Genomic DNA, 17,652 nt, shown 5'->3' on the forward strand with positions numbered 1-17,652 from the left:
CTGAGACAAGTACTTACCTAAAGTCCCACTGCTGATTACTGCATTTTCATTTGAACCCAAATTCACTGCTCTTTTTCACTACTTCACTGTCCATTGAACATTAAACACACAAGTGAGACAACATGCCATAATGCTACCCATGTAACCCAGAGACAAAGAAAATCTTTTAGTTAAAAATATCTATGTAATTCACTTAATTGACTGGAGAATGGGTTCACTTTGATTGGCAAGGTAAACCATGACTTCAAGTAGAATTTCAACTCAAAACTCACCTGATTCAACACACTCTTTTCCCAAGTGAAGAATCTGAGGCTGCATTTTTTGGATGAGGCACTATTACTGGGTCTGTAGAGGAACGGACCTGAAAAGTAGGGTCCTGGAATTGGAGACTAGGCCAAACATGGGAGTCATGAGCTTTCAGAAGTGAGCTCAAACTCGGATGCATCCAGTCCCGGCCCGCAGGGAAGAATGGTCTCTGGAGAGCATGGTGATGGGTAATTGGTGATGTAGAAGAATTTTGCTCCAGGGCAGGGAGGTCTGGCCATGGTGGCTACATGCCAGGTCCTGTGCTGAGTGCTGAAGGGAGAGATGAATTAGACAAGTACAGAATATGGTTGTGTAGTAATCAAGAGTGTACATTATGGGGTCGGAACTCATGAGTTTGAATTTCAGTTCTGTCACGTAATAGTTGTATGATCTTGGGCAAGTGGAAAATTCTCCAAGCCTCACTTTCTTCATCCATGGACTGGGAAGAGTAACAGTACCTTCCTCCTTACATTGTTGTGAGTATTAAATAAGACAAAGCACGTAGAACACTTAGCATAGCCTTGGTGTATAGAAAATTCTCATTACATTTTGGTCATCATTATTATAAGAAGGAGGTTCAGCCACACAGGGGTTCACTGCTGGAGTGGGATTAGAGGCAGGCTGATTTAACGTGGAGTGTCCTCAGTTAAGGTCCCTTTGGTGAGGGGCATGACAGGTTCCAGAGTCTGGCATACAGCCAGATCTTTAAAAGTGAGTCACGTGGCCCCAGCAGTGATGTGAAAAGGACAGGAGGCAGTCGGGCATCTCAGTCAGAGAGGAAAAGTGGCTTGCCCCAAATCCCAGTGACTCAGTGTCTGATTCAGGACAAGGACTCCCTCCTGCAAGACTTTGTCCTAGCAGCTCTGTCTCCTTGGAAAGAGTAACTCCCAGGTACTTTGTCATCTGCCTGATAAACAACTAGCCGCCATTCAAGACTCAACTCCAGAGAATAGCACACTGGCTAAGGACAAGGCTTTGGAGTCTGTCTGACCTGGGTTCAAACCATGCTTTTTGTCTTACTGGCTGTGTGGTTTTTACCTTTTTAAGTTTCTGCTTCTTCATCTCTAAAACAGGGCTAATGATAGTACCTGCCTCATGGGGTTGTTGTGGGAATTAAATCATATAATGTATGTAAGGGGCTGAAATGTGGTGTAGTGTAACTGTGTCCTCCAGAAACGTATGTTCAAGTCCTAACTTCCCTGTACAGTGAATTTAAATGTATTTGGAAATAGGACTTTGAAATGATATTGTGTTGGATTGAGGGTGTGTCCTAAATCCAAAGACCGGTATCCTTACAAGAAGAAGAGGCACACGGAACAGAAAGGTCGTATGATGAAGGAGGATGCAGAGATGGGAGTGATGCAGCTACAAGCCAGGGAACACCAAGGGTTGCTGGGAGACATCAGAAGCCAGGAGAGAAGCATGGAACAGACTCTCCCTTAGAACCTTCAAAAGGAGCCAACTCAGCTGACACCTTGATTTCTGGCATCTTGAACTTGCGAGAATACACTTCTGTTGTTTTAAGCTACCCAGTTTTTGGCAATCTGTGAAGGCAGCCCTGGGAAATGAATAAACATGACGCGTACTCAGTAAAGGGCAAGCATTAGCATTATTTTCATCTCTGAAGCTTTCTTTACACTCTGGGCAGAACGGAATCCCTCTTCCTTGATGTCCCACTACTTCCTGTACGTCTCTGACACTCTTTAGGGGAATTATTTGCTTATATACTCATCTCTGACATGGCACTTTGAACCTTTGGAGGGTAGGGAATGTGCATGGCTCACCCTGTGTCTGCAGTGCCTAGCCCAGGGCCTGGCACAAGAGAAGGCACTTAGCAAAGATGGGACAAGTATCTGGGTTTTCTGGCTAGGGAGTGCCCAGGTCCCTGTCAGCCTCCTACCTTGATGGAATACTCCAGCAGGGCATCTGGTACTCCTCCCCCAGCTTTCTCCCACATCTGGCTGAATTAGGTGTGAATGAATGAAACCATAAGGATCCCATTTGCTCTCCCCCTGCTCCTTTTTAAGCCATGTGCATTTAGAATTAATCAGCCAAGCATGACTGAGAGTTTTGACAAACCTAAAATACTAGAGAAAGAGTTCAAGATGTTTTGATGATCCTCAGTGCAAAAATGGTTAAGCTGTTGGCCCAAGAATTCGTTGTATCTGAGGCCAGTGAAGTTCTGGACAACAGCAGCCCACCCCAAGCTCCTAGGTGAGGGGGCAGATACATACGGGGACTCTGATGGCCTGTTTCTCCCAGGGATACTTGACCACAGGACTCATACTGCCTGGGCAGCAGCCAGTGCCAGATGTGCCAGAAAGTCAGAAAGCTGAGCGTCTGCCCAGTGTCAAAGCTGCTGCCCTTGGCTCAGGACTAGGGTCCTAAAGGCTGCAGTCCTGGGCAAATCTGATGCTACTCACTGCTCCCAGGGTTTAGATTTCAGTTCTGGAAGTTCATGATGACAGGTGTAATGCAGAGACTTGTACAGCCAGACCCAGCTGGAGGTGAGAGTCAAGGGGTCAAATGGCTTAAAAATCGATATACAGGCTTCTCTCTAAGAAAACAAATGAGTCTTCTTTTTCTTATGACCAAAACCGTAACTGCCTTTTTTGTGTATGTGAAGAATGATTGTAGAACAATTTATTTGGGGAAAAAACCCACTTATAACTCCACCTTGCAGAGATACCCACCATTAACACTTTATTATGTAGCTTTCTAGACATTTTCTATGCATATGTGCATATAGCATATAAACAATCACATTGTACTTTGATCAGTTCTCGGAATAAAATGATGTTCCCCAAACTGAGCAGAGGGATGCTCCAATTACATGTATAAACATCCAATTGTTAAAATAAAATTGGGACAAAAATTGGGAGTATAATGTCATGCTTTTTTTTTTTTTTGCGGTACGCAGGCCTCTCACTGTTGTGGCCTCTCCCGTTGCGGAGCACAGGCTCCGGACGCGCAGGCTCAGCGGCCATGGCTCACGGGCCCAGCCGCTCCGCGGCATGTGGGATCTTCCCGGACCAGGGCACAAACCTGTGTCCCCTGCATCGGCAGGAGGACTCTCAACCACTGCGCCACCAGGGAAGCCCCTAATGTCATGCTTTTTGTACCCTGATTCTTCAGCTATTTAGCCTTCAGATTTTGGCTTAAATGTTATTTCCTTGGAAGCTTTCTTGACTGGGCCAGGGTACATGCTCTCCCAGTTTCCGTGTTCATATCATGATGTCTTGCAATGCAATTAGATATTAAACATTTCCATGTATAATTTTTGGCTCTCCTGCTGGACTATAACTTAGGCAGGCCAAGACTCGACCCTCAACACAACCCACACTTCTCTCCAACCCTGCACCTGACAGTTTACAGTCCCTAAGCTCCAGGGTGAATAGGAGGCCTGGAACCCTTGAACCCAATGGACCGTTGCTCCACAGACACCTCATATCCCTGTGGACATCTTCTCAGTCTTCCCCAAAGGAGCCTGCTGCCCTTTAAACCCAGTAACTGTATCCCAAGGAAAAAGATGTGGCCAACCTTCTGGAATTCTCTTTGATACTGGCTCCAAGCTAAAGCTAGGGATTCAGAGCTGTACTGTGGTTCACCGTTTGAAATGGCGGGTGGGGGAGGACTTTTGCAGGCCAAGAGATAAATCGAGATCTCACTTGAGTTCCCTTTCTGGAAGGAAACCTGAGCACTAAATCTCCTTGTCATTATTACCCTAGTCTGGATACAGAGCCAGAATGGATATCTTCAGCAACTGACCGAAATTCCACACAGCTTCCTGACTCATGGGAAGACCTACTATGGAGAAAGGACAGCGTAGAAGCCATTAACATTCACCAGTTACACAAAAAGAAAGACATCAAAAGAAATACTGCATTTCTGAGTAGAGCTGAAGACACTATCACAACTATCAAAGGCTTGACAGATATAGGCAGGTTGCCTCTTAGCTCATCCCCACTTAATTTTTCCATTTGCCAGGGTAAAGAGATCCTTGAGATGATACCGGTTTATCACACATGTAATTAGGTGAACCCAATTGAGCTGGTGTTTCAGATGTGGTCTCCTTCTGGAACTAAGCAATAGAGCCCCTGACATTGGATATGCATCTAATGAACAGGCAAATGCATTTTTCTCCATTCTGAGTCAAAGTGAACATCAGAGGCAATTTGCTCACATCTGGTAGGGAGAGCACTAATGTATTTACTATCCTAAATTCTCCAGATCCGTGCTACAATTTATTCTGCCGGATCGTGATGGACTCATTATCTTACAGGACGTCATGCTTGTCCAGTAGCTTGGTAACAATAGGGCACCTTGGCACAATGAATATCTTAAGCTGAAGGAGTTTGAGAAAATGGCAGAAGCAGGAAGGTCAGTCTGACCTTTGACCCCTCCCCTGCCCCTCCACCTACTTCTTTCCAAAATGGCTCATAAAACGCACCTGTGGGGCTTCCCTGGTGGTGCAGTGGTTGAGAGTCTGCCTGCCGATGCAGGGGACACGGGTTCGTGCCCCGGTCCGGGAAGATCCCACATGCCGCGGAGCGGCTGGGCCCGTGAGCCATGGCCGCTGAGCCTGCACGTCCGGAGCCTGTGCTCCGCAAAGGGAGAGGCCACAGCAGTGAGAGGCCCGCGTACTGCAAAAAAAACCCCCAAAAAAACAAAAAAAAAACTCGGCTGTGAAAGGTACCCTCCCTTTACCAGAAGACAAGGAGACATTCTTACCATCAGAGATGGGGGATTTGGGGTTGAGAAATCTGTACAAATCTGTACAGTCAAACCTTGTTAGCTAACTCTTATCTTCCCAGTTATTTCTTCACTATTTACTACCCCAGCCCAAACTCCTTTGTCTTGTCAATTCTTCAGAAATTTATTGTTTCTCTGTCTAAAAGATGTAAACGTTTCCTGCTCTGGTTACTTCTTTGGGTCTTGCTTCTCTTGTGATTGCTCCCATGCACATGTAAAAGTTCAATAAAACTTGTATACGTTTCTCCTGTTAATCTGTCTTTGCCAGTTAAATTTTCAGACCCAGCCAGAGACCCTAAAAGGGTCAAGGAAAACTTTTTCCTCTGCTATAGTGGGTAAGACCTAGAAATGACAGATACCCTAGATGTTTGGCAAGATACATTTGTGCAGAGGGTGAGCTGTACGTCCTGTGAAATTGAGTGTCCAGTTCCAGTGATCTGAGGCAGAGTTAGCAAACTTTCTCTGTAAAAGGTCAGATAGGAAATAATTTTAGCTTTGGGCACATTGTGTCTCTTGAAACTACCCACTTCTGCTGTTGTAGTGATAAAACAGCCATAGACAATATGCAAACAATAAGCATGACTGTGTTCCCACCAATTTTTATTTACAAAAATAGGCTGTGGGCTTGATTTGGCCGGCTGGTCTTAGTTTGCAGAGCCCTCCCTGACCTAATGCATGTCAGCTATCTCCTCCAAGGACAAAATGGTCTCTCCTGTTCTCCATTCCACTATGAAGGAGGCATGATGGTAATTGGGTCTCTGAAAAAGTTGGGGCTCACTTGATGCCACATTTGGGTGTATTGCTTTCACCCATTTGCCAAGTGACCTGAAAAACTGGAAGCTTCAAGAGAGGCCCAGATTAAAAGAATGATCTCTAGCTCTTCCAAAATGCAGTCTGGGTGGCTCTCTGCTCAACTCTTCTGACCTGGGGCTACAATAGGCTTGATATGTCTACGGTAAACCAAGATGCTAAATGGTCTCATGTGAGAACACCATTCTTACCTTCCGGAGCCTCCGACTCTTTCCTCAGTGCTCTCCCTAGGCAGTTTTGGTACCTCTTGCTCATGTACTATAGGCCAAATTTGTGTTCAGGCTTCAAAGAGCCATCCCAACTGCCTTAGAGGGCTCCTGACTTTTTTTTTTTTTTTTGCGGTACGCGGGCCTCTCGCTGTTGTGGCCTCTCCCATTGCGGAGCACAGGCTCCGGACGCGCAGGCTCAGCGGCCATGGCTCACGGGCCCAGCCGCTCCGCGGCATGCGGGATCTTCCCGGACCGGGGCACAAATCCGCGTCCCCTGCATCGGCAGGCGGACTCTCAACCACTGCGCCACCAGAGAAGCCCTCCAAGACCACTTTTGACAGCAATTTTCATAGATTAGGTTATCCCAAAAAGTAGATCCAGAGACAAGTGCCTGTGGGCAGGTTATTGATATTGTGAGGTGATTCCAGGGAAAATGGTGGGGGTCTGGGAAGAGAAATACAGGGACGGAGGGAAAGCCAATATCAGGTTGTGTTATTGGGCTGACCACCACTGTGGGTGATTGGGGTTTTCCCACTGGGACCCGCTGAGAATTTCAGAATTATCCACCCAAGTGATGAAAAAAAGGAAGCATTTGTCTATTGCTTCCATGGAGTGCTGTTACCCTCTTTCTAGGTTTGCCTATGCCTGACAACTGAATGGGCCCCTGTAGGCATCTCACACCAGTGTCAGAGAACAGGGCAAAAAGCCTGAGGTTGATGGTGGGGCTGAGGCCATCAGCTGTCAGTGTAAACCTGCAGGCTCATTGCTGCAGGAATAGGTGGAATTGAAGCCACTTGAGAGGATGCGAGGCAAATAAAAGAGGTGAAGGATACACCTTGCCTGAGCTCATGGCTTCTCCATTCCACACTTCCTACCACTGCTAATGCCCAGTTGCGCCCCAAAGACCAACCTTAAGTCCTTGATATGTACAGTGAAAGAAATAAGGCAGTGGACTGATTATTATGACAATCCTTGGTTTTATCATAATCTCCTTTGTCAGCTGACCTTAAAGGACAGTGAAATATCATGTTGAAGAGTTGGATATTGCAACGGGTGGGAGGTAACCGATGGCAAGGTTGGGGTGTCATTTTTCAGATGTGGTCTGTATTCTGAATGGGTGACCATAGATTTAGGAACTGAGAGGTGGAAGTGGGGTGGTACTTTTTATGACTGAACTGAATGGTTCACTCTCAGCATGTTGCTTCTTGGTTTGGGGTTCTGTGATTTGTTGAACCTTAGAAAGTACCCAAGGAAGGAATGATCTCACTGGGGAAATAGTCATTCTTCTACTAAATTGGAAGTTATGGAGGTTCCCTGGCCACTTTGGGTTCCTGGAGCCATGAGGTAAACAAAGGAAAAGAGCTTGCCTTGTGTGGTTGACCTTGACCATTGAGGAGAAACTGTTTGGGCTACACAGTAGGGAACAGAGAGGAATATGGATGGAACTCTGGTGATTCCTCTGTTCTTGTCATATTACCATGTACTCTTGTATAAGCTTTTGCAAGAGACTGTTAGACCCTTATAGGAACAGGGCCACCAAGGACTGAGATGTTCCGAGAATAAAGTGTTGGGTCACCTCATTAGAGAAGATCTCTATAAGTTGTGGTACTGGCAAAATACGGGGGAAGTATGTATGCCTAGTGGATGGGGGACCTCATATAAGTTAACTCTGGATTTGTGTCCACTTACAGAAGAGAGAACTGTATCCTTTATCTCTGTTTTCTTGCTTGTTGGGGGAAGGGGCTCTGGGATTGAGTCGGGTGAAGCTAGGAATGAAGGCTTCATTTTCTTTCTTCATCTCCTTCTGATTAAAACTTTGATTGGGGCTCTGCCTTCAACAAGCTCTGCTCCCCAAACTGGGGTTTACATATGCCTAGGGCTACGTGGCCATATGCTGGAAGACAAAAAACCATCTGCTGTGTATTCATTCTACTTGAAGAGGTAGGAAAATATTTTAAAAACAAAGCCAAAATTATATTACGAAGCAGAATGCAAACTGCACGTGATCTTTTTTGAAAGGAGAAATGATGAGTTTCAAATAAATTTTATGTTTATAAAAGGCTGCTTTGGACTTCAGCTCTCCCTTGTTTCCTGCAGCCTCTCTTTTGGAGTACGTACTTTCACGGACAAGGTCGCACAGTATTGATGTGTGGAACTAACACACTCCCTGTCTTCCGAGAAGTGGTCCTTGCCTCCTTATACAAGCTTCTCTCCTACCACTTGCCACCACATTTCCCAGCCTTGGTCATACCCAACACCCAACTGTTCCTGTTCTCCAAATGTGCACTGACTTTCACACCGCTATGCTTTTTGCCCTCTTTCTTGTAAGATTTTTTTCTTCCTGAACCATCTTCAGAATCCAGCTTTTGCCCTGTTCTCTAAAGCTTTGTCTCGTACCACCCCTCCCCCAAAGTCAAGATACTAGTTAAGGGAATCATTTTTTCAAGTACCTCGTTTATAGTACTTAACACCCGATCTGTCCTGGTTTCCAGATGATTGCTTGTGACTGTTGGTCTGCATATTATTGTTTATGTGACTGTTTCCCTCATGAGGCTGTTAGAGATGAAGATAAATCCAAGCCCGTGACTATTTCCCTAGCACCAAAAAAAAAAAAACCCTCCAGTACGTCTTAAGATATTTTTGCTGAATAACTGAACAAATTGATAAGGGAATGACCCTCGGGACCCTGGACTGCTCTCTCTGCTGACTGGTGCTGGTGGTCGGGTTTCTGGTACCATAAACAGCTGCCCCATTTAAATTATTTACTCTTTCATTTTCTCTAAGCCCCAAAGACCTCGAGGCACAATAACCTCTTTGCCTGCATGAGTTTTGCAAGTCATCAATTTCTGACCATGGCCCATTTCCTTTGTCAAGGGGAGAAAGTGATTCCCTGCAGTCTTCTGAATTTACAGAGAAAAGCTGTCCAGATGTGTCTGGCCTACCCCTCTCTGCTCCCTCTCCCTCACAGCTCCCCCATTTTTCCCTCCAAATGAAATTCATTCCTGGCCGAGGGGAGAGAGGAAGGATTAAGTGGTCCACATGCAGCTTCTTTCAAGCTTTGGGGGAGGGCAGATGGTTCCTGTCAGTGTTTTCTTTCCAGGCAGATTTTGTTCCTTAAGGCAAAATGCAGGCTGTGTAACCCAGGCTGGTTTTGCATCAGCCCCTGGCGTGTGGAGGGCCCCCTACCCCAGGCTGGGTCAGTGTAGGGCAGAAGAGACCTGCCTGTTGCTGGCTTCAGAGTTAAGAAGTGTTCTGGGGTCCAGGATGGAAGTGTTGCGCCCTGCTCACAGCTGGGCTGAGTTCATGTTTCTTACAGTGAATCATGTTTGGAAGTAACTCTTGGAGATCAGTGAGTTCGTACAGAGCCAGGCAGGGAATTCTAGAAGAGTTAGGACTTAAGTTTTGATTTGAAAAATGGAGGTGGTTTGTTCAGAAGGAGAGGACAAAGATGGGGGTTCTGAGCAAACAACAGAGTGGGAATGTGAAATTTACCAACAATTTGGTAAATTTCAATCCAACAAATATTCCTTGAGTACCTAGTGTTAAAAAAGATTAAAGAAGACAATGCAGGTGATAACAAACTTCATGAAGCAGACAGTTTCCGTTCATAGAACTGCAGAGCGGGGCAGTAGGCAGGAAGAGTTTATAGGGCTAAGAATAAAGAACAAGGAAGAGAAAAACAGAAAATATCTCATTGCCTGGGGCCACACTGTCAACCTTGTTTGTGGTGAGAAGGAACAAGGAAATAAGTATAGAGCCCAGAGCTGGCTTGGCATTTGGGGACTGGCTGACCGGATATACTGCGGTTTCTTGGCAAGCGGAGCATTTACAGGGGCACGAAAGTTATCTATGTTTTGGTTTGCTGACGTGGCACCCTGGGCAGGAGTGGCTCCATCTTGGGCCTGGAAAGTTATTTCTCCACCAGTATGTGTCAGACACGTGTGTTAATGGATCTGTCCCCCATCAGGCAGTAAGTCACTAGCAGACAGGGACTGTCTGCTTTGCAGCTACATAATAAGGATTCAGAGAGCTCGGCAGATTAATGACGGATCAGTGCTGGATGGCAGGCCCAGTGCTGGATGGCAGGGATCAGAGTTGAATATGGTTTCTGAAGTCAAGCTCACAGCCTAGCAGCTACAATGATGTAGATGTGTGTCTACAAAGTTCAGCAAAGCACAGAGAAGAGAGTGATCGATTCTGTCCACTGGGGTCAAGGACATCTTAGGAGAATATGAGCCTGAACTGAATTTTGAAGGAAAATAGGATTTCTTTGGCTGGATGGGGAAGGGGGGTTTAGGCTGAGGAATAGCAAAGACTCAGATGTATAAAACAGTATGTGCATATGGCGAGGAACAGGAAGTAGCTTGTAGTTTCAGAGTGTTCATTCAACAATTATTTCTTAAACACCTACTTTGTGGCAGGAACTGGTTACAGGAGTAACCAAGGCAGACCCATTTCTTTCTTGCCGTATTAGTTTGCGAGGGCCGCCATAACAAGGTACCATAGACTGGGTGGCTTGAAAACAAAAATTATTTTCTTGGGGTTCTGGAGGCTAGAAGTCTGGGATGGAAGTGTTGGCAGGATTGGTTTCTTCTGTGGCCTCTCTTCTTGGCTAGTGATGGCCATTTTCTCACTGTCTTCCTATGGTCTTCTCTCTGTATGTGTCTCTGCCCTAATCTCCCCCTCTTATATGGATACCAGTCATATTGCATTAGGGCCCACCGTAATGATCTTGTTTTAACTTAATTGCCTCTTTCAGAATCCTATCTCCAAATACAGTCACATTCAGAAGTACTGGCGGTTAGAACTTCAACATATGAATTTGGGGGCACACAGTTCAGCTCATAACACCCTCAGGGGGTTTACATTCTAATGTGTGCTGGGTTTGAGGGGCAAAAAATGACTATACCAATAAACAAACTTTAGATAATTTTAGGTAATGGTAAGTATTGTGAAGAAAATAGAAACAAGATAACAGCATAGAAATTGACCATTCATCATTATATATCTGTATATTATAGCAAATATGTAAATACTTGTTTTTTTCAGCAAATGTTGTTGGAAGACCTTTTCTGAGCCAGGATTTGGGTTTGTTGCTGGGGATCAAAAGTTCCCTCAGACATGATCCTTGCCCTTAAGCAGTTCACAGTGTAGTAGCAGAAACCTATGTGCACACAAGAAAACATAGGAGGAGACCGCATAGTGGGAGCTTAGTGGTTCATCACTAACGCTCGAGCTGTTTCAGCTGGGCAAGAAGGGGTGGTGGTGGTGGGATACTCACTGGCATCATGTGGGAATGTCAGGGTCTTTGGGCTCTACCCAATGGGGAAATTCCATTTCCATCTTGGGTCCCAGGGATACATTTCTTTTGTCACCAAAGGGAGTAGAATAAAACATTCTCTGACGATGGCAACCCAGGCTCAAGGTGGGGTGTCCTGACTCTTCTCTGCACCCGAGGCCAGGTAGACATAGGAGGCCAGGTCAGGGAGGACTGGCCAAGTGCCAGCTGGGTTACTTCATCATCAGCAGGAGGCGTTTACTCTGGGCACCATGGTGGATAAAGGCTTGTGTTTATAGTGAACCTTGAACAAGCTCTGAAGCAGAGACTGAAAACACAGGTCCCCTAGGAAGTGGCTGTGTCAGCCCAGATCACTAGACAAGAGCAGTAAGGGGAACTTAAGTTCTCCTAAGGAGAATTGCAGAAAGCAGGTGGTACAAGGGGAGGAGGCCATGGGGGTCAAACCGAGCCTGGGGAGGAAGCTCACTGATTCCCTAAGGAGGAGGAGCAAAGCCTCCATCAGTTGTTCAGGCTGGTGACACACCAAGTTTAATGTGCCTCAGAATCTCTTGGAGATGATGGAGCTGCACTCGGCAGCATTCAGTAGGGGGTGTCTGTGTGGGACCCAGGAACCATCATTTTGAACAAGCTGCCCACCCCCCCCCCCCATGTTTAGGATGTAGGTAGGTGGATTGCTGACCACACTATGAGAAATTCTGAATTATTAAATACAAAAAGGACTTAAATTAACTGTATGATAAATTGTATATAGTGTTCTATGAGTAGTTTAGTCATTCTCACTTTAGTCTTTTAGGGCACAAAAGTCCCTAATTAAAGCAGCTGTGCAAATTTTGTGATATATAAATATGTGCCCATACCAGGTAGACCTTGCCTGACAATCTCAGTTACTATTCTCCTGCCTGGAGTGGGCAAAATCAGATTTAACTTCCCGTTCAGACTGCTGACTTGTGGGGTGCCTGAGGAGCAGACCAGGGGTGACATGACCACGTTGCTCAAGTTCCCAAAACAACTGGAAGAGAGAGGGAGGAGACAGTGTATGTTGTTTCAATATGATTGCTTATAACATTTATTGAGTGCACGCTATGTGCCAGACACTTGACTTCCCCCAGAAGCAGACACTCCTGAGATGAAGACTTGTAAGGCAAGCAGTTTAATTGGGTAATTATCCTAAGAAACACCCACAGGGAAGTGAACAGGAAAGGGAAGGAAACCAGTAAGGAGTTACTGTGGACAGCTGGAGCCGTCTCACTGGGGTCCTCTGGGGTAGGGGGACCAACTAACCCACTTCACCTGGGGTCAAGAGGTTTGCTGAGGTGAGGGGCTTTCAGTGCAGAATCCAGGGAAGTCCCAGGTAAATCCAGATGCATTGGTCACCCAGTCTGGGAGTCAGCGTATCCCACATGCCTAAGTTATCCGGACTGAGGGTGAGGAAGCTGAACTATTCTTTATCCGCCAACTCACCATCTGATTGGCCAGGGATGATGCAGTTTCTAGATTTCCAACCTAGAAAGGCAGTTTTTCCTTTACAGCTCCTGAGAAGTCCCGAGAGCTGAGTAAACCAGCTTGCTGACTGGTGCAGACACAAGAGTGGTTCTCACATTGCATCACTGCCCACCTTTGCTTGCCTTGCTTCGCTTTTTCTTCACTCTTGCTGTCTGGGCTTCACTTCCCAAGTAAAGCAACAACACTGTACGTAATCCTTGCCTCAGGCTCTGCTTTCTAGAGAAGTTGGTCTAATTTGGTTGAATTATGGGAGACCTGAGTTCAAGTCTCAGTTACTTGGCTGACTTGCTCCGTCACTTTGGATAGTTAATTTTTCTCTTCTGGACCTCAGTTTTCCTACCTCCAAATGAGGAGTTGGAACTATATGATCTCTGAGGTCCTTCCCAGTCCTCATGTTCTCTGATCTTATAAGATTCCCCTAAAAGAGTCTTGTGAGTTCCCTGCTAAGCACTAAGCTGCAAACTCATTTCAACTCAGTCATATTTTTTCCCCATCACTGTTAATGCATCTTGGTTTCCTGGGCAATTTTTATTTAAAAGAAAAAAGGAGAGCAGGAGAGAGCAAGTTTGGAAACTCATAGCCCCTATGCCCCAAGGAGATTTTCCTAAAACAATCTCTCTCTCTCTCCCTCTTTTTTTTTTTTTTTTGGTGGGGGCAGGGGGAGACTTACTTTGCAAGGAAATTCAGTCATTCTAAAATGGCCTTTGAAACCAAAGACTATGGAAAAGTTGAAGGAAAAGCACAAAGTGATTGGGGATAAATAGTTCCATATGAGTTACTGGATATAATATTCCTCCTTGTACTACTCAGTGCTGGGTGAAAGCAGACACTGCATGCTTGGTGTGTGCTAACAGATGTGTGTTTAGGTTTAATGGGATTTTAGAAGGGTCAAGAATTCCCCCAAAGAGTACTTGCGCCACTCTGCTCCTGAGGGTCACGAGAAGCCACTCAAAATCTCACCTCCTTTTTGTTGCCAGGCCTTAAAGGTTTTATTCACTTCTTTCTATGGTAAGCAATTTGGAAAAGTCAGAGGGTGGACAATAATAATGATAATTATAAGTAATAATATTAATAATAATATAATCAATACTGTTTATCGAATGTGTTGTGCATTAACTCATTTGGGTTTCACAAAGTGAGAAGTTCAGTAACTTGTCCAAAGTCACATGGTGGTGGAGGGGAAAGTGAACTTGGATCTGTTAGGCCCCAAAGTCTGTGCTGTGGTCACCTGTGAAATGTGAAGTGGGGCTGTGAATTGGGCAGTGGATTGGACCAGAGCCTTTTAGGTAGCTTCCAATTTGATGTTTGCTTCTTTGGGTAGTAGAGAATTAAACAGCTATTACGGGCCAGGCCTTGTGGTTGCAAAGAGGAATCAAATATATCTCTGGACTTCTGGGAGCTGACACTCTAATAAGGAAGATAAGGTTTGTCACAGATGGGTCATTTATATTTTAGACACAGATAATTACCATCCAGCAGACAGGGGTGAATGAAAGGCCATGGACAATTACAAGGAATACTGAGAGGCAGCATGCTGCATTGGCAAGAGATCATGGTTAGAAATCTGGTTCTACTATTTCCTAGCTGTGTGACCTCTAGCAAGTTACTTAACCTCTCTGGGCCTCAGGCTCAAGAAAGTTATATCGTTTGAACAGGACTTTGAAGTTTGTGCAAGATTTGAGCATATGGAAATATAAAGGAAAGAAACACATTAAAATTAATAGAGTTGTAAGATTATGAGTGATTTCTTTAAACATTTTTTTCTATGTAGGGGGACAAAAAACACACACAAAAACAACGGCAAGTATTTATGAATTCTAGGGTTGGCAGCAGAATTGATTTTATTTTGGAGGGAGGTTGCTTTATTGTTTAGGAGGAACATTGAAATAGGCTTTTGATTTTGGAGCAGCATGGCCAGAAGCTAGTCTGGAAGGAGAGCTTGAAGCAAAGGGAGTGGGTGGTAAATTGTTCTGCATTATCAGCTAGAAGGTGCCGTTTTCCTGGGTACAGGGCACATCATGATGGTGCCTGTAGTAGAGAGTGACTATTGTTTGAGAAATCAAACAATTTCCTTTCCTATTGGGCACAAGCTGTCCTGTGTTTCCCAGCCTTTTTTGCAATGAGACACGGCCACATGTTCCATCTAATGGAATAAGGGCGGAAGTTTCACATGCCACTTGCAGGACTGGCCACAAAAATCTTCCTCACATGATTCCTTCTCTTGCCCTGTCTGCAGACTGGATGTTGATGCCCAGGGCGAACTGGCAACCACACAGAGAAGATGGCAGATCCTCTGAGCCTGAGTCCCTGAATGACTCTGTGGTGCATAGCTGCATGGGCCCCTGCCCTCTCCCTGACTGGACTTTGTAAGGGTAGATGGAAGTATTCTTTTAAGCCTGTGGAATGTCAGAGTTTTGCTCTAAAAGTAGAGAGTGTTATCTCAACTAGTATAATAACATATTTTGGGCATCTCCAGCAGTGCCCAGAGGGAGAGGATTGGGGCTCTGGAACCCAGAGAAGAGGAGGTGAGAGGGAGTTCTCTATTATGAAGTTAGCCCAGACGGAGCAAAATGATGCCCCGCTTTGGCTGAGGATGGAGGTCCCTTATGTTGGCTAAGGATGTTGGTCTTTGGAATCAGCGTCAACTGGGATTCATTTTTCCATTTTACTTTCCTGTTTTGTAGTGCCCTTGTAGTCCCCTCAGGACTTGAGTAGAGTTGGTCAAACACTAAGTTCTAGTGTCACCTGTGCTTTCGGGAATTAAGAGAAGATCAACGTCTAGGTGTGGGAAGACCAGGGAAGATGCAATGTCAGCTTGGGAAAGCTTGAATGGGCAGAATTGAAGGGTAGAGAAGTTTGGAGCAGAGGTCTGGAGAGAGAGGTGGCTACCAAGAGAGGAAGAGCTATCCTGGATCCTCAGAAGTACCTGGTGGTGATGTGGGTGGAGTTTGCTTTTGCCCCTACAGTTACTCGAGTTGAGGCTTTCACTGTGTTATGGTTACTTAGATTCTGAAGGGGCTCTTTAGGTATCTCTTTACTGGGGAACTCTGGGATACTTGAGCTGCTTGTATTTTTAAAGTTTTCTTCAATGATTATTATTTTTTATAAAGGGGAAAAAAAACATGCTGAAAGAACATAAAAGAAAGCGATGAAAATGAAAGGATCTAGCATCCAGCATTGGGTCTAACAGTATGTGCTCAGTCAGTGGTGGCCTCCTCTATTCGAATGTTCATCATCAATTTATTATTTTTTTTTGAAGTATAGTTGATTTACAATATTGTATTAGTTTCTGGTGTACAACAAAATGATTCAGTTATATATATATATATATATATATATATATATATATATATATATATATATATATATATATATATATATATACACACACATTCTTTTTCATCTTCTTTTCCATTATGGTCTATCACAGGATATTGAATATACTTCCCTGTGCTATACAGTAGGACCTTGTTGTTTATCCATTCTATATATAATAGTTTGCATCTGCTAACCCCAAACTGCCAATCCATTCCTCTCCCACCCCCCTCCCTCTTGGCAACCACAAGTCTCTTCTCTAAAAATATGGAACATTTCATGAATTTGTGCGTTATCCTTGTGCAGGGGCCGTTCTAATCTTCTCTGTATCGTTCCAATTTTAGTATGTGTGCTGCCAAAGCGGGCACCATCATCAGTTAAATCATAACTTCTTGGAAGGAGGAACCTGGCACTATTTTACTTGATTATTGTTGTCCATTGATCATCAGATACATTCTGATTTTAGAAACATTGACATGTGAAAAAGTGTGCCTCTGGGACTTAAGAAAGTAACCCAGGATAGTGATCTGCTTCCTGGTGTTATAGCCACTAATTCTCCTGGGGTGGAGAAGGTTTCCCCAATGGTTGCTCTGAAATAGTTAATGTAATAAAAATCCAACTGTTTAGATCAAATCACCGTCTTTGCTCTTGTGTTTAGAGTAAACACCAGTTTATTTATCACCAGTGCTTGAGTCACGATTTATCAGCAGAGCTTGTATGGGTTCCTGGAAGTGGTATGACCCTGGTCTTGTTCACATACTCCGGTTCCTTACTTCCCCGCAAGAGGCAGGATCTGGGCTGGCATGGCAGTTTTCCCTGGAAAACAAAGGGGCCCAGATAATGTCTTGTTCTGATGTCACATGATGTGAACTGGACACCAGCAACCTGGCCTGAACTTAGCTGAAATGGTGGAGGGTGGAACTCAAAACCAGCAGAGGCAGCATCTCATGAGGACCTACTGTGTGCCATGGTGTGAGGTGCTTACTTTTGTGGTCTTATTTAATCCTTTCAACAACTCTATGGGATGGTACCATGAGTATCCCATGTCGCACAGTTAGGAAAACCAACATTCAGAGAGGTTAAGTCACTTGTACACAAGGTGACGTGGTTAGGGACAAACCCTGGTTATTCTAATTCCAGAGCCAATGCCCTCGACCACTTGTCCATGAAAGACATTGGAAATAGCTGGATATGTGCTGCCCAGAGATAAGAAAAGTCTCAGAGGGGATGTAATTGCTGTCTTCAAATCTCTGGGAGGCAGAGCGATGAACTAAAAAGATTACAGGGCCGGAGAGACTGGAAGCATCCCTAGAGGCACGCAGCTAATAAATGGTAGAGCCAGAATTGTAACCAGGGCTGTTTTAAGATTTATTTCTGCTTCCATAAAAAGGAAAAGAACAACTACTTCAGCGAGTTGTTGGAGGATTAAATGAAGCAACATTTGGAAACTATATAGGC

The 17,652-nt window shown here is 44.9% G+C and overlaps 1 long non-coding RNA gene and 1 other non-coding gene across 4 annotated transcripts in view; one reads left to right on the forward strand and one right to left on the reverse strand.

Annotated features, from left to right (window-relative positions):
- Window positions 1–17,652, forward strand: part of LOC137218777 (uncharacterized) — a 189,810-nt gene that overhangs the window by 135,997 nt on the left and 36,161 nt on the right. The gene's annotated exons all lie outside the window — the stretch shown is intronic.
- LOC137220263 (U6 spliceosomal RNA) lies at window positions 16,456–16,562 on the reverse strand. Its single transcript, XR_010941575.1, has one exon. It is a non-coding gene; the product is annotated as a U6 spliceosomal RNA (small nuclear RNA).

Source organism: Pseudorca crassidens, chromosome 2 (genome assembly GCF_039906515.1).
Source record: "Pseudorca crassidens isolate mPseCra1 chromosome 2, mPseCra1.hap1, whole genome shotgun sequence".
Taxonomy (NCBI): Eukaryota; Metazoa; Chordata; class Mammalia; order Artiodactyla; family Delphinidae; genus Pseudorca; species Pseudorca crassidens.